The sequence below is a fragment of the Sitodiplosis mosellana genome, unplaced genomic scaffold, assembly GCF_009176505.1.
Source record: "Sitodiplosis mosellana isolate CC-2019 unplaced genomic scaffold, AAFC_SMos_1.0 Smas_scaffold_5, whole genome shotgun sequence".
In the NCBI taxonomy this organism is placed as follows: domain Eukaryota; kingdom Metazoa; phylum Arthropoda; class Insecta; order Diptera; family Cecidomyiidae; genus Sitodiplosis; species Sitodiplosis mosellana.
This window is the reverse complement of record NW_022595248.1, coordinates 4,272,565-4,291,061: the sequence shown is the minus strand read 5'-3', so window position 1 is coordinate 4,291,061 and position 18,497 is coordinate 4,272,565. Positions and strand designations below refer to the sequence as shown.

The 18,497-nt window shown below is 37.7% G+C and overlaps 2 protein-coding genes across 2 annotated transcripts in view; one reads left to right on the top strand and one right to left on the bottom strand.

The window, feature by feature from the left end:
- LOC129566910 (nephrin-like) overlaps positions 1 to 3,508 on the bottom strand; it is a 268,706-nt gene extending 265,198 nt beyond the window's left edge. The window contains exon 1 of the mRNA XM_055443300.1: positions 2,191 to 3,508. The gene's annotated coding sequence lies outside the window, so the exon portion shown is untranslated. The remainder of the gene's footprint in view (positions 1 to 2,190) is intronic.
- The window catches only part of LOC129566913 (nucleolar transcription factor 1-B-like), a 324,444-nt gene that overhangs the window by 295,272 nt on the left and 10,675 nt on the right, over positions 1 to 18,497 (top strand). The gene's annotated exons all lie outside the window — the stretch shown is intronic.

The window sequence follows — 18,497 nt, the reverse complement described above, 5'->3', positions numbered from 1 at the left end:
GTGCATTTTTTCCCGTGCCGACCGACGTAACCCGATCGAGTTCCGTTGTGCTCGTCTGATTACATTTTAAAACACGGTCGAGTGCTGGCCGATTTGGAAAACAAACAGCGAGGGAATGAAGATTTGAGCCACGCCAAGCACACCGGACACACGATGAGTGGTTTTAATTTATACATTCCATTTTTTTTCGGTGTTTGTTTTAATTTGAACGAACGAACCGTCAACAATCTCGTGCTTTTTTCTCGGACTCTTTCCGTTTTTCACTTTGGTATTTTTTCTGTGCTGGAGGAGTAGAAAAGGCGAAAGATAGGGAAAGAATGGAGAAGAAATCGAGTAAAAAAGAACTGAATGTACAAATTGTATCGAGTGGCAAGAGCGGGAGGGAGAGAAACAGAGCAGAAGAAAAAAAATTAAGCTCAACGTTCAAGGAAAAGAAAATGTGTGCATAGAACTATGCAGCGGCAACAGACAAAGATTAGCAATAATTCAACGGCGCAAGGCGTGTATTCCGACACACCAATAACATTGTCGGTGTGCATCAGCGTCAACGGGCGAATACGGTTCGTTTTATCTTCAATATTAGCATACAGTACATTAAATTGGTTATGTGTTCAATTGCGTTTGTTTCGCTTTGTTTAATCGTGAAAACGCGTTTGTTTACGAACACGCTCTCTCTCTCTCATTCTCTCTCTCTCTCTCTCTCTCTCTGTGTGTGTGTCTGTCTCTTGCTCGATTCTTAACCGGATTGTCGGTGTAAAGAAACCCGATTCCTTTTTTCGTTATCTGTTTAGCGCAACATCGTTAGCGCAACAGCGGCGGCGGCGGCGGCGGCATTACAGCGAACGAACATTGTGGGAATGTTTCATGGTTTTGTATTTGGGTTTTCTATTAATTTAAACATTTTATTTGCAAAGAATGCCACATACAAAATGATTTCCTTCGCGCACTCTGCTCAAATACACATTGCCACGGCATTGCAAAATAGCAGCAGTAGCAACGCCAAAGTACAATATAATAATGGTATTTATAAAGCGATAAAATCGTCTCTCACACTCTTCCCGTCTCCCTAGCTCTGTTTTCGCTCTCACTTTCCTTGGGCTTGGTTTTTCGGATTATATATACGATAAAATACTATTAAAATTTATTGTTTTTGGCTGTGGCAATCATTACGCCCCCTCTGGCCCAACCAGCCGCATTGCCATCATTGTGCATGTGTGAGCGTTGTGCGCGCGCTTTGTATATATTTTCGGTTAATTTAAACCATCGAACCATTTTCTGGTGGATGTTAGCATTTGAAATGAGAATGATTTCGTTTACCAAGCGAGAGAAAGAGCGAGATAAAAAACATGCTGACGCGCTTTGTCTTCACATTCCTTTTTTTTGTTTTAGTTTGTTTTTGCCACACACCAGACCCGGGATGTTCCTCATTTCATTGAACCTAAAATCACATTTGTCTTTATCGTAACCTCATTTCCAGTCCGCTTCAAACAAAGCTACAACAAAGAGCAAACACTCACAAACACACACACACAGAGAGAGAGAGAGAGAGAGAGAGAGAAAGAGAGAGAGAGAGAGACAGAAAAAAACGGCAACATTCAACATTCGCAATAAAAGTAACTTTCGACATAGAATATCATTATCCGTATACAAACCGCATCTTCGTTTAATGCGGCCGCAGACAAAATAGAAGTTGATTCCTTGTTGTTAGAAAACAACCATAAACTGTTTTGCAATAAATAAAATTACTGCACCGAATAAAATGCGGGAAGTAAAAATGAAACCGATTCACACATGTTCACTCAGCTCAAAACGTGCGTTCGTTTTTGCTACCGCACAACAGAAGTAAAAGAAAACCCTCAACTATTTCGAAGAAAGTAGCAATTTTAGTGCAGTAAATCTCTCGTGCAATCACCGCCCTCCACAAAAAAAAAAGAAAACAAATCGTATTATAAACCGTATCTATTCGGTTACATTGTTGAAAGAGAACGCGGGTATGGATAATACTACAGAATATAATCGATATTTGTTTTTTGTTGTTCTTTGCGAACGTAAAAATTGCGAAGCATTTAAAAACAACAACAACAAAAACCAGCCGATCCGTCGAAAATGTATGGATAAATTCAAATATTTGTCGAAAAAACACACAGATAACAGAACATTTGCCAAAGAAAAATATGCGCTAAGACTTACTTCATTGTATCTATCTCACGGTGTCGACACGAATATGATCTCGTTTGAGATTTCACGTGGTATTTTCTGTTCCTGTTTCTGCTGTTTCTCTATTCAAGTCTTTTTACCATGCATTCGAAATGAGCGATATGGCACACATTTATTATATAGCCGCAAAACAAAATGTGATACGATTATTTTGCTCACTTGTTAGTTTTGTTTTTCTTTTTTGTTGCTGCTTGTTGTTGTTCGGAAAAATACAAAAATACGGTGTATGTGTATGAGTTTTGTGAGTTCTTCACGCTAAAGTTTTCCGGCTAAGCCTGTTTCTAAATACCACAACCGTCTATTATTCCACTTATTTTACACAGATTTTGTGTGTTGCGAGTGATATTTTACTTTTTTTTGCTTTATTCTTTGTGTGTGTTTTTTGTTTGCTTTCCACTTTGAACACACGGTCGACCGTTGAATGTCACATTAAAAATGAATGCTACAATTGAAGCCGCACATTTATCAAATGCTGAAAAGTAATATTTACTGTCATGAATCGTTGTTGTCGTTGTCGTTGGGAATAAGTCAAATAATTCATTGATATGTTTTAAAGAGATTCTTCCCTTTGGCTTTGTTGTCTATTGTTTTCCGTCAATACGCCGCTATTATAATTATAAAGTACACCACTCTTCGTTTGCAGCAGTTCAAATTCAAAAGAACTTTCACCTCTTAACGTCGACGAATTTCTTTTGTTCTGTGGTGCAAACGCGCGCTTGACACGTATATTGACTTCACAGTTAAACCACATACACCAAACCACACCACCACGACCAATTGAATAGGTAACAGTGATGGACAATCAAGAAAACACCGATAAAATAACACTGTTTTGAATTATAAACGGAATTTCGCACAAAGTAAATTAACCGCTTCGATGATTTCGGTGTTGTTGGTTTTCGTTTCTCTTTCGTTTCGGGAGGGTGGAGAAATACTAAAACAGTTTCACATGAAACGATACATTCGTCGGAATTGAGCCCAGTTTGTTGTCAACTCAATCGACAAGCACTCATACACACTTGCTGCAGGGCGAATTTTAGCGAAAATTTTCAACAAAATTTATGGATTCGCACATGGATTTTTCCGTCCTTTTAACTCTTTTATTCCACCGCACTGTTTGTTTTCGCTTTTGTTCGCACTAAACGCCACAATTGTTTTTATTTCATTCAACTTTTTATATTCTTTCTCAGCGTGTTGATTACTGCTGTTGCCTCTCTTGTATTTTAGTATTTTTTTCAAATAGTTTGTTGGTGTTTCTGGTATTTTTTTTTATCGTGTTTAACACATAAAAACATCGAATGCTGAGCGGCAATGCGAAATTTTTATTTTAATTTCTTCCTTTCGTTCGTCGCTTTCTCTCGCTTCGTCGATGCGGTTCAGTTTTGTTCCCGCTTTTTATTTTTATCGACACGAACTGGGTCTCAAACTGATTGATATGTTTTTTAATCAGCTTGAATGCCACTGGGTGTATTCGTTCGGTCGGGTGCCTTGATATGGATGTTGCTTTCTAAAATTGCTTATAATATATAATAATAATCGGCTGTCGTTTTCTTTTGCCTTCACTGTCCTTTGCTCACTTGCTCACTCATTCACCAACAGCAGCAACATCAACGTTTTACGGTACACGCTTGACCAATGTGCCCTGCTTTCTTTTTCAATTCATCTAAAAATGAAGTGCATGCAATCGAAACTAATAGATTTTGATAAATTGACACGTTGTCACTTACGGGAAACGAATTCCATCAATTACTATTTTCCGTTTCGTTTCGGATATGATCTCATCGTTTTGCCTACGGTAACATGTTATACAGGTCATTATTAATTGATGGATTATTTCCTAGTTTATTTATTCAGTTATGGATGTGTTCTGGCCGGGAATTTGTTCGAGCCAGTTCCATATTTCAAACGACATTACCACTGTTTGGTTGTTCTTTTTATGGCAGTTTCTTTATTTTTGGCAATAAAAATTTTCGCTTTTATTTAAATCGCTTTGTGAACTGTTTTAAGTATAACTGCTTTGGTTCATTGAATTTTATTTACTTTTATTTTATTTCCAAACTCAAGTTTTAACGAATACAAATCCATTTTTCTAACACAACATTTGAATTTCTTCTGATTTTGCTTTCGAACATTTTTCGTGAAAAAAATTTCTTTTTCGGAAGGATACAAATTACATGATGTGTTTTCCTCAGTTTTGATTCCGTTCGTTTTGTGTTTGTTGTCAAACGAACGCGCAGTAATGTCGTCGTCGATGATAACCGTACGAAAGTTAAACCGATACTAAGTGCGTTCTGGTGAATGCTCTCTGGTTTGATGTACCAGAGACAGCACAGTTATTCGGGCCCACTACGTGCGGCACCACGTTTGCGTCCGCATTCTACTAACGTTTACTGCTTATTTTTCGGTTGTTGTATCCCATGAACGTTGTTTGTATATCGGATCATCTACACACTACACGAAATGTTGTGCCACTGTGTCGAAGGAAAAATATTTAATTTGACAAGAGCCGCATCGACAGCGTATAGTACACGGTAAACAGGGGAGTAAAACAGCGTTGGGGAAAAGTAGAAGCAATTTCGACTGAAGAGCATTTAAAGTGAACCTAGGTAATGGTACAGCAAACGGAATGCAACAGTACACGTTGTAGCACAAATAACATGCAATGCTACAGTGCGACGGAAAGTTTAATGCGGCATAGCGTTTGTCAAATGAGCTTTTACTGCCCCAGTTTTTCTGCGCAAGGGGAATCCACACTCAAAATCATCCTCCATATGAAGAACCATTTGGAACATTTCCCCTTCGTCAAATCGACGGATTTTTTTTAAGCGTGTAGTTGATGCCAGGAGAAGTGACTCGTATAACAGTACGAATGCGGATCAAACTATGTCGATTATAAATCAAAATGCAGTAGTTATTTAAAACTTTGAAACACCTGAGAGAGTGGGCACTCAACAGTGACACAATTTCAACGCTGGCCCAGTTTGAAGTGGCAAGAGTGATTTGAACCGAGAAAATGAACCATCCATTGCACGATAAACACGTTCAATTGACTTATCATTGCAGATTAGCGATTATCATGAGCGAAAAATGTGTGGTATGTGTATACTGGTTGGTTTGTGTCCACCATGCAATTTCCATAAATATTGAAACAAAATGAATTTTTAATCCATAAATCAAAGGATTTGATGCGTTTGGCCAAAAGGCAATGGCACAGTTATTTTTTTTGTATAACGCCACTCACTCTTACACACAACACGTCATGCCGCGTTGAATGTGCCCGGAATGCCAAATCAGTTCACATTATTATTACGCTCTTGCTCTCCGCGGCGACAATATAAAAATTGTCGACATACTATACAAATCATTGTGTATTGTCGTCTATTTCGCTCTCGCACTTTCCCTCTCCCTCTCTCTCTGTTTCTCTCGCACTCACTCGTTCAGGGTGCATTGTTGTCTTCTTTTAATCTCATTTAAATGCTTTCCAGCTATTGATGTAATGTAATTTTTTTTTTCCTTTTGTCTGATAGTAGATCGGGCAAAATTGAGAGGGTGGGATGCAGGAGAATGGGTGAATGAGCCAATAAACCATGCAATTCATTATTTTAATCTTGATTGTTGTTCATCCCCACATCGTGAATATACGCGAAAAAAAGAGACAGAGACACTGTAGAATCTAACAAAACAGTGAGACGAAAGTGGCATGGAATCGGCAAATATTTTTTCTTCTATTTATGCATGCGAATGAGTGTTAGTACCAGTAGCTTCATTTATTATCGGTGTAAATCAATGAACAGGCAAGACATGTCGACGTTTTTTTTCACCCTCTCTCATTTTTATACTTTCTGTGTACATTGCGCGCAATGTGTATGCCGATCATCTGCATCGGATGGGAGTAAACGAGAGTGAAATAAATGAGACTTTTGTTCGAAGCAAGCAATCCCTCTCTCTCTCTCTCTCTATCCATCTGGCTCGCTCGTACAGAAACAACAGACGTAAATAAACGAAAACCAACAAGCGCAATATTTTATTTAAAAAATCACATCACGATTTTTCGTGCATTTAGAATGCGCGCCACCAAACATTCATTGGCACAATCATCAAAATCACACTCTGATATACATAAACATTGGATTTTTCGAGTTGTAGCGAGAGCAAGAGGAGCAAGCACAAAAAAACACGACACACACACATATAGCGTGCATTGGAATTCCTTTGCAAACGAGCAGCACGTTTATACATGTGATACGTTAAAAAGGCAACAGAATTTTTCCCATTGAAGCACGAAAATGGGAAAAAATCTGTATGCAGCCGATATGGTGTGGAGTGTGGAAAATAGCAAATGATACACACACAGAGACACACATTCAGCCCGAGAGAGACATACACATAGAACGAGCGGTGTCAGGCGGTTGTCGACTCGTATCAACCAACGAGAGCAGAGAGCACTCTGCCCAGAGACAATATCTCTTGTTTTTTCGGTGGCTCATCGCATTTAATGCGAAACATGTGATTATATTTTTATACATTTTTATTATTATAAGACCAATATTTATGATGTCGGAGGGTTTTACGCACAAACAACGATTCCGTTTGGATTACATCAGTGGGCTTATCGCATCCTTCGTATGCGCGCGCTCTCTTTCTCTCTCTCTCTCTCTCTCTCTCTCTCTCTCTCTCTTACTTTATCTCTCACTCATTCTATGCTGTGTGTTTTGTGTTTGTTGTCTCTTCCACCCTCGCGTCCAATTCCCTGCTACCATTATATGTTGCTTCTCTTTGCAAATTTGTTATGCTGCTTGAAATTCCGCATTCACTCATTTATCGCCGATTACTACAATATCACGAGAGATGGAGAAAAAAAACAAAAGGCGGTGAAGACTTCACCGAATTGACATTGTAACAAAATCGTTTCACACGATTCAAAAATGACGTTGTTCGAAAGCAGAACAGAAACACACACAACATTTATAAACGAAAATGATTTGTGGGGCTGATGAAATAAGGATGTGGTACGCTATGGCGAAATATCGCCCAAAAATCTTCTCATGAATGGAATTAGTTGCACACATACATACGTACAAGCGATAACGATGGAAGTAGCAAAAAAGGACATTTTCAAAATGACTGAACATCGTAATAAATGATAATGATTTTGTCGCGTTTTTCGGTGTTTTGTCTCTATTTTTACTTCAATTAATATGCAAATTGGCGCCAATGTCTCATTTCGCAACGGTGACGATTCCATCTATGCATTCACATACAGAGCGCTCGGTAATACATTCGGTGTGTGTGTGTGTGTGTGTGTACACGTACAGACACATACAGATCTAAAATAAGTAGCGAGAAGTATGCGTATCTTTCGTGATGTTCATTCCTATCCATACCCGACTTAATAGCGAAGCTATTTGGAATTTTGTTAATGCACACATTATTACACATATCACACATAACACGCACCATCGTCACAAAGATATGAGACTGTGCGAATGTGAATGCAATACGAAAGTGAGCTTGAACAGCAAAAAAGCCAGCCAGCCAACGAAACCAAACCATCACAGCACCGTGCACACATTAAACGAACACCGTAACACTGAAAATGGAATACCGAGAATGGAATAGATAGAGAGAGAGAGAGAGAGAGAGAGAGAGAGAGAGAGAGAGAGCCAACGAAAGGAGCGTCAGGCTATAACGATAACAGAACACGTCTTAATTTGCTCCATTTAATTTTAATCATTCGAAACGTGAGAACGTTTTTATTAGACGAGCCACGAATTTCGGGCTGATAATCATAATTTCATTGGCATTTTTGGATTTTTCTCACAACAATATATGTGTTTGATATGATTTGCACCGATGAAATGAAAATGCTAATGCAACACACACACACACACTTGCTCTATCTGTGTGTGTCACAGCAATTCTCCCGTAATTCAATTTCATTTTGGAATTAACGTAGATAAAACATAATATTTTGACATTGCTCTTGCTAACTTTTATTCGTTTCATTAATCATCAACATTTTGAAATGCGTTTGCACTCGGATTGATGTGACTGTCTTTTTCTTCTGTCTCTTACTCTCGGTGAGTGTGTGGGTTGATGGCTTTTGTGCGATCTCTCAACAATCGGAATTCATAAGTTAGCGGTTTTGTGCTTTATGAACGATATAAATGGGAAATAAGATTTTATGGCAGTAATTCCACGGTAAATTATGCATGCGTGTAATTGAAAATAAATTTCTACCCATTAATCAACGAGTCACAGCTTAACCATCTCAAAATACACTCACTCACCCTCGGTCGCTATGCGTATTACGTATGTGCATTCATCCATTCCACATAGTTAACAGAAGTGATAACAGCCTCAATTCATAATTTAGAGCAGTAAACGGCAAGTATGCCCAATGGATTCCATGGAAAACAGTACATTTTTATGTTCCCACTGTTTGTATTCCCCGGTGAGATGACCAGCTGCCATCGCATTGGTTTACACCATTTTCACACGTCGACAATGTGCGCGTGCTTGTGATATATATTACACACATGAAAGGGTTTCAAACCCCAAACGATCCAGCGCGATAATCAATAACACCGAAAGTACAATTGAATTTGTTGTGGTTTGTCGCGAATTTATCCGATGTACATAAATGTATGTCGATTAAAATGTGCATGTTCGTACCGAAAATGGATGTATTTTAATGCGTTCACGATGTTTTTTGGGCAATCATAGAAGAAGTTAGTTTGAAAAAACGAAGAGTGATTCACGAGTTTCCTCAGATACTCTATACACAAAAGATTAATTCGTCCAGTCATTATTTGTTCAATGTCGACAGCATTCAACGTTTCCATTAATTTTTGGGTAGTTTCAAACTTTAATCCATCTTTTGTCTAATGAAAAGCATTGTTGATGATTGTAAAAATTGCCATCATTTAATTGAACCGAAAGTGAAAATTATTGGAAATGCAGTAGTGTTAAGAGAAATATTGGGTTAAGGTGCTCTTAATAAGAAATATCCGTGCGCAATATTAGTGGAAGTGATATTAATCTCGATCAAAATGTATCACGGCATTACTGGCTCTCGAACGCCGAATGGTCAAGAACAAACGAAGAGTACAGTAATAAATGAGTTCAATGATGCTCAGTGCTGAAATGCCCAAGAATAATCCCAGCAAACCACCGCAAATCGCCAGGAAATCGGAGAACGTATACAACTCCATTAGTTTCACTGTTTCCACACGATCTTTAAAACTGATAGACAACCGCGTCTGATGAACTCTAAAATGCGGAATGAGTTTTAATTCCTCCCAACCAAATGACTTTTATTTCTCTGTTTACCCTGAATCAATACCGCTAACTTCATTTGCAGCCGTCGTATTGAATTTCACATGATCGATTTCTGCATTATATTCAATTGTGGTGCATGCGGGCAAGCAGTCACAAGTGACATTTGAAAACACGACACGATTATATTGAAATTGAAATGTGTTTGAAGTTTGAACAATTATTCAAGAGTGGACAAATGAACTAAATGAAAGCCTGTTAATTCAACTAAAACCTTTTCACTCAACTCGCTTCATTACGTTTTCGGAAAATTATAATGAATTAAATGTGGAATTTTCCCTGTGCGCAAATGGTGTTGCCGCTAGCATAATATGTTATAGATTTTAATCTTGATCGAAACGTATCACGGTATTCGTGGCTCTCGAGCGTCGAACAATCCAGAACCAACGAAGAGTACAGTAATAAATGAGTTCAATAATGCTCAATGCTGAGATGCCCAAAAATAAACCCAGCAAACCACCGCAAATTGCTAAGAAATCGGAGAACGTATACAATTCCACTCGTTTCATAGATTCCACTCGATCTTTGAAACTGATAGATAATCGTGTCTGACGAATTCTGAAATGAAAATGGAATTACAATGCAAAAGAAAGATATTTCTCCAATGACCATTAAACAAATGATAAACCGATGATTTTCAATTCGAATTGATTTACCCTGATTTAAGACCGCTGATTTTATTTGCAGCCGTCGTATTGAATTTGACTCGATCGATTTCTGCGTAATATTCGATTGAAGTGCATGCGGGCAAGCAATCACATGTGCTATTTGTGGACCGGACACGGTCATAATTCAATTTTAATGAATATGCTTTGTAACAATAAATATTGTCTCTCCCACAGATTCTTGTATCATTTTCTCCTTTGAATGAATGAAAAAAATAATATTAAAGTTAATACGAATACAAAAAAGCGTACAAGACCTCATCAGATAGGGCAGTTTTACTTGGCATAGAAAATTTCACACAATCGCACCGATCTTTAACATACATCGCCTGACACTCAGCTCTACAGTTGAGTTCGGTGTATTCTTTGAAAAATCTTAATGAACGCTCTGAATTATAACTGCATCGACGTTGATTCGGGTTATAATAATGGCGCAGCCCATCGGAAGTTGTGATTAATTTGGATGAAATCGACATTTGAGAGTTCTCACCAACGGGCACATTTAGCGGAGTCTGAGCATGTAATGAATCTCCGGGTGCACTTAAAAATAAATACTTGTTCGTATCCACCGCAAAAGTAATCGAAATCATCTTCATTTGTTAATAGAGTAATTTGAAGAACAGTTTGTTCACCCAATTCCGATATGCGAATTGGATACTCAGCCTTGCTTTTTACAGACTGATATCCAACTTCACGGTTCCATTGCGACACATTCGGATTAGTATTACAATCATCATTCCTGGTGCCATTCTAAAATTTAAATTTCTTAACGAATTTCTACCGCAGAAATTTTACGGAAACACTACTTACTTATCAGTGTATATCTCATGTGAGTTTAGACCATTGAAAGAGAAACAATAGCCTTGATCGGTTAAAACTGGAGCAAAATATTCGGAACAGTTTACCAGTTCATTTTTCCACCAACATTTAAAGAATGTTTCATTCAATTGCGGTGCGATATCTTGAATTACGTCATAGATTGACTCATCCACAAATGACCCGGGCTAAAAAAAATTGGTAAAGACTGGTTGAGATAATTGATATATTACAACATATGAACGGATGTTTACGCTTCGCAAACTTTTCAACTCTCTAGGGCACACTGTAAAAAATGCGTTCAACTGGGTTTCTCTGGAAAGTAAATCAGCAAGTTATCTCAGCATGCGGAAATTCATTAATTGCTTTTTCACTCTTTTTTTTCATTGTTTTTCACCATTTCATCAAATTATGAAAAAAAGCACTTACTCGATGTCAGTCCAGTACTTCTTGCGATTCTCCACCCTAAAAGTAAATTAATATTCAACACTCGAGTGTTGATACAACTGTATTTATGTTAACATAAAGAATTGAAAAAAAAGTTCACTAACATCGCTATAATGCCTTCCAATGCCTTCACTTTGCGTTTTACTGCTTTAACTTTTGGGCAAATGGTAAGAGTTGGAAATGGAATCGTCGAAATGGAAAAATCGATTGATCGCAGTAACCGATACTGGATTCTCTTGCCATTGCTTCCACACATCGCGGACCATCAAACTGCATAGCCAAAATGACACTCCAACAGAGATCAGCCACCAAAACCTATAGTTTGAAACAGATTTTTCGATTTTAATAATTATTTTTTCTCGAAATATTAGTAAACCGACCTCTCGGTCCAGTGTAATGATCTTTCGGTGAAATATCGAATGCCATGGATGTTACTTTGGCCACACACTTCAGCTAGGAACGATCGCATCGGCTGAATAATATTGACTACGATTGAATTGATCCCTTCGGAATGGTTTGATTCAGTTGATTGATTCAGTTCCGTATCATTCACAGCTGATGAAGAACGTCGAATGAGCCAGAACCAGCGCAGAGTTGAGTAATAAATAAGCTCGATGATGCTCAATACCGATATGCCCATGAATAATCCAAGCAAACCACCACAGGTGGCCAGAAAATCGGGCGGAGTATACACTTCATTTCTCTTTGAAGTATCAATATCTAAATCTTTATAGAAGACTCTTAATTGAACAGGAAGAAATCTGAAATTGTCACAAATGAGTTTGCAATAATTAAATTTGAAAAATGATGTAAATATCATGAACGCACACTCTCTCCTTCGGATCCGAAATAAGATTCAAAAAGGTTGACATATCTATTGTGGCTCGATTGATCTCAGTATTGTATTGAATCGACGTACATCCTGACAAGCAGTTGCATTCATTACGAAACGCTTTGGTGCTCTCACTTGACCAAAATTTACTTTCAACCGCATTGTAACACTTGATTTTTGCTGTGCCACAAATTTTTGTATTTTTATCCCCTGCAAAAGAACAAATTTGAATTTATCCTCTTTGAAATTCCATTTAATTGTATTTCTCAAGAGTTCATACTGGGCATAGAAAACTTGACGCATCCACACTCATTTTTCGTGAAATTCGCCAGACATTCCTCGTTACAGTTGGGCTGAGTGTAAATTTTGAAGAAACGCAATCGCCGCTCATGTTGATAAAAACACTTGCGTTGGTTTGGATCGTAGTTGTGCAGACCCTCTGAACTAATGATCAACTTGGGCTTAATCGCAATCATTACTTTTTCTGAATGTGGAATTCGGAAATAATTCCGTGACATTTTCAATGTTTCACCAGGTGTTGTCAGAATAACTTTGAACCCTTGATGCATTCCGCTACATTGATATTCATACCTCTCTGGTGACACTGTAATACTCAGATAAAAATTCACATCGGAGTCTGCGACACCACAACGTCGTGGGTACGCTTTTTGAGTTCTCGTTAAATTTTCAACATATCCACTGTCTAAATCCCAGTAAGAAACATTTGGGTTGCTTTTTAAGACAGTCATTTCTGGAGCTATTCTGTTGAAAATATGGAAATTTGATTTCAAAGAGTCTACAGAATGCGGTGAATTGTCATGATGTGAGAATGTACGGGAAAGTTTTATGGGACTTACTCATCGGTGAAGGTTTCATGTGAGTTAAGGGCATTGAAAGTGAAACAAATGCCATCGTCAGTGAGAACGGGTGCCAAAAGCTCTGCACAAGCTTTGCCTTTTATCACCCTATAGAACCACGAACAAAGGAATGTAAACGTTTCTAGCCTTAATGCAGATGATTCTAATATCTCATAGATAGTTTCATTCGCGAAATCATCTTTGAACTCAATCAATTCCGGGAGACGAGGGCAAACATGGGCCAATGAACTCAAATAAAGATGTCTGAAAAGGTGATTGAGTCACATGGTTATAATCGAGAGTGTAGACTCTGTGCAGAACCAATCATTAATGACATCAAAATCAGCTGTAAATGATTTCGACATATTGCGAAATACTGCAAAATATCTACCAATTAGAATGGAATTTTGCCGTCATTGATGAGTGGCGCTGCAGGATGGCCTTGAGTCAAGCCACATGGCACGTATTTTCTATGCGATTATAAGTAGAAGAAAATCATAGAGAAAATCTCAATTCTCATTCTGTGTTCTTACTGTTCATCACTTAGGTTTGGTAACTGTTTTAGCGTTGCTGATATATCAAATATTTTTTTGTCCGTTTTAATTTCTGGACAAATCGTAATAGTCGGGAAGGGAATCGCTGATATTTCCCTCTTCTCCACTTGAATAATCGTTACTGGGTTCGTTTTCCATTGATTCCAAATATTGTTGATCATCATTCCGCAAAGCCAGAGTGACGCCACAGTGGAAATAACCCACCAAATACTAAATCAAATAATAAAAGTATAAAAATTATGATGAACAATCGTCAAAAGTATCGTTCAGGATGAAAATATCACCGTTCACTCCAGTGTAACAATCGTTCGGTGAAATATCGCACACCATGGATATTGCTGTTGTCACAATATTCCGTAAAAAACCTCCGTATCGGCAGTGAAATCATATTGATCTAAATGGAAACGAACGAATAATAATATATTTTTCAAATGGTTAAAAAAGCATCTTACTGCCGATTGAACTATATTGAAGAAGTTCCACTCGAAAACGTTTCGTAGAGTCGATTCCATGTTAACTCTTTTTACTTCCTGTGGAGAACACAAAGTGAATTTCCATTCTAGCAAAGAACCATGAAGTAGGAAAAAATTACAGTTTTTTATCTATCCAGTATCTAGTTACAATTACTAGTAATACGGAAAGATACTTAACCTGATTATAATAATAACATAAATGTAATATTTCCATTATTTTTTTTGAATCAAGTGGTTTGATTTTTGATTTTTTCCCCTAATTGAATGCGTGACTGAAGTCAACTGAATCATTTACCCAAGACTTAAGAGTAATTTCTAGTAATTTAACTTGATAAATTGATAAAACCGGAACATTTTCAGTTATTCATACATTGTTTATCGATAATTATTGGGCAAATTGAAAAAAAAGAGCGAAAGAGTGTTTCTGACGTTTTTAATTTAATTCATTTGTTTCATTTCAAATTTGAGCTTTTTTCCATGGGCAAAAGTTGACACAAAGTTTCAGCGCATAGTAAAAATAATCATTTTTAATAACATTTAATTTCAAAGGCATTCATTCACTTTTACATCTTTGCGTCACTCTTTTTGATTGGACTAACGAAAAAAATGGAAAACCAATGTAACTTTAGGGTTTAGCGGTGTGCGTCAGGAAATTTCAAATATCCTTCAATTAACTTCATTAACATTAAAACATGATTGACGTTCTGTTATCTGCGGCCGGTTCATTAAGTGTATGAAAGGCACAGTTAGTCGAAATGTTAAAGCAGAGCATAGTACGCTGGCCACTCAGGCAACATTGATTGTACAATGAATGCGAACAAAGTGGTTGCATAGTGGTTGAAACTTGGTCCTTAAGTGTAAATCCTGTTATTATGTTTCACCGAAAACATGCAACAACAAATTTCGGCTGAACTACACGTGCTTCTTCACATCTGACTTAAGAACAAACTTGAAGCAGCAGAAATTGAAAGAGAAAAAACTCGTGTCTTGCTTGCAACAGTAGCGACCAAATTAAATCCGGTAAATTCTTCCCTCTGAGATTGTGCGAAACAGACGATGTATAAAAAATTTAGTATATTGAACATAAGTGGGGCGATCTAAACAATAGCTTCGAATGCCCGAAGAATTAGAACAACTAGAAAGAATGAGAATGGGTTAAAATGAGCGGCATGGTGAAAGTTCCTAATCAAAATTCTTACCGAATGGTTTTTCCACACATGCATCGAATAAATACACGCGTTCGCGTGCGAGAAAGAGAGAAAGAGAAAACCCTTTTCAACCGTTGCCACTGCCACCACCATCGCCGCACAAGTTTTGTCGGCTGCGATTAAGGTTCGACTTGTTCAGCGTGTAATTTGTTTTGATAAAATCGTAAAATCCATGCGTATATATATATATATATATAAGTTACACTTGAAAAGATGTTGTATGCGGTTTCAATTAGTCGAATTACAAAAGTTTTTGATTATGATAAAATGACGTTCGGAGCGAGCGATGCTTGTGGAGAGAGCGTAACGGATTTCAAAAAACATAAAACAAGTTGAAGCGAGAAAAAATAAAACACATACTGACAACATTGCACACAAGACTTTTCGCACTCTTGTTCTCTTGTCTCACTGGGGCAGCGAGCGAAAGTGTTTTGGCACACATACCAAAACACCCATCAAAAATTTGTTGAGAACCGAGAATCTAGTGTTGGCATTTAGTTTTGCGTGTCGTGTATGTTAGATTCTTGAAACAGTGTTTCAAGTGTATGCGTTGCAAGATAATGGTATAAAGGACCTCAATAGTAATTAGAACAATATTGTACAGCATGCCACTCAGAAATGTGTATAACAAAGTGTAGATTATGGGAAGCAATGAGTCTTAAAATTTATACAAAATAATAAAATTTAAACTTTATTTCATTAAAGTTTTGTCTTACATAAAGCGTAAATGGATACGGTTAATTAGGCGAATAGACAGATGTGTGTGTGTGTGTATGTGTGGGTGCACGCTTTCTCACCGACCGAGCGACCGACCGGGGAGGGTGAAAGCATTACACACGCCAATAGTTGGATATGATTCAGGCTTGAGCGAAGCGAAACGTAATAAATATGACGAAGATGTTATGAAGGACCGACTGATGACTTTGTCTAAACTTCTCTCACTCTCACACTCTCTCGCTTGCTCGTTGTGTGTGTGCGTATTTTGAACAAAAATAACAATAATAATAATTGAGCATCAAAACAAAAACGAATGGTTTTTACTCTGCGTAAACCGGAGTCAAATGGGGCTGTTCGATGCTGTTTGATTACGCTGTACCGTAATCTTTGGACTTTACCAGCAATTAATCCACTTTCATGCACGGCGTCATGGAGGAGTTGGCATTTTTTATGAGTTTGATCTCATCTTTTCAGACATTTATCGGTGGAGAAGGTTACAGTCAATTAGAAACTTTGGCAATAACATATAAAATCGCTTTGGTTCCAGACTCTTCTGCATTTTTTATGCCATTGATGTCGGGTTTTCTTTCTTTTTCCTCTACCAACTCTGTGAAAACTTTGAGTTGAAATGAATTTTAATTTTATTACTCCTAGAAAAAGGTATCAAAGCGACTTATGATGATGAAGATACCGTCTATTTTCCGAGAAAAAAAACCATCGATGCTCGAATCGCGAAGAATTTTCAATTAGAATTATGATGCCGTTGCTGGGATTGGGAGGCGATACGCTTTTCTGGTTTCGAATGACATTGTCTGCATTTTGAAAATCTATTGAAATCTGAGTATTTATGGTTTTTTCCTGCTGTTTTTCTTTATTCATGCAAAAGAAATTCATCTCGTCGTATCACCGTTTATGAATCAAACATGCTTGATTCGGTGAGTGTTTTTTTTCTTCTTCAACTTCATTTCGAAAAATCGGAACAAAACACACAATTCTTACACACGCTCACAACACCGATAGCGTACATTGTACATTGTAATGCGGTATACCATGATGATATAATGAAAACAAAAGATCGTCTCATAAACAACAATCTATCCAAGACGTTGTTATGGAACGAGCGAGACTGGTAGTGAAAGAGTATTTTGAGAGTACGTATGAACAATGCACGAAAAAAAAAATATGTGGAAGTGTTAAAAGACTTCACGAAAATAAACTAAAACATAATACATCGTATACGAATGAGTGTTTAGTAGAAAGAAGAAGCAGCAGCGACGAGAATGCTGCATTTCGTAAAATGTGTTTTGGATCTGGATCAAAATGAGCTTTGTCTATATCCTGGCATGCAATTCAAAGCCAAAACAGCAACGAAAACGGGTAGAACAGCGAGATGGAAGAAACAAAGACTGAAGCATATACCGGCAAGTAAATGCGAATATTGTGTGGACAATGTATTTAACTGCATTTTAGTTCATTCATCTACAAAAATCTCGACCGAGTAGTGAAAACTGAAGAAGACCGAGTTAATTCTTTGCTTGTTCCTTTATCCATTAGAAATATGATAACCGGCTTCACACTAGCTTCTCTTCATATATGACTCGCATGCACACAACGAATACTCGATCGTGTGTTACTTTTTTTTCCCCTTCCTTTGCTATCATTTGCTGTGTTATTCTTTCCGTTCGTTCTTTAGTCATTGTCTTCGGCATATATACACATACACACCCATTTTGATGGAGCTTTTGTTTGCGAGATGTTGCATGTTATTGTTCATTCTTCATTGAATGTCTCTGGAGAGCAATTGACAGATTTGCTGTTTGCTTTTCATTTCGCCTTCATATTTTTGCTTTGCTTTCGCTTTTTCTTCCATTTCGATCGCGTGTGCATGTGTTTGTATGTCTTTTTTTGTGTCCTCTGCATCGCGTGCGCGCGCTCCTGGATTCCTGCGGATACTCTTCTATTTACATTACACGATATTCTTTATATTTTATGTGGCACTTTCTTTTCATTCATCGTGCTTTTTTTTCTCGCCACAGCCGTTCGCTCATTCGCGCGCACATTTGCTCGTTGGTTCGCACGCTCACACTCGCTATCCACCACAAACTCGTTGTACGTTTTTTTATGGTGCTAAATTCGTAGTCATTGCACACAACACCATATACTTTGGCAGCCATGCTCTTAACATGCTATGCACTGCTTTTCATCATAATTTATGAATCTGAATACGAATACGAAGTAGTAAAAAAGGAAGAGGAATCACACATAGATTACAATTTATTGGAGTGAATATATGTTCCCTCTCTCTTTCTCTCTCTCTCTCTCTCTTTCTCTCTCTCTCTCTCTCTCTCTCTCTCTCTCTCTCTCTCTCTCTCT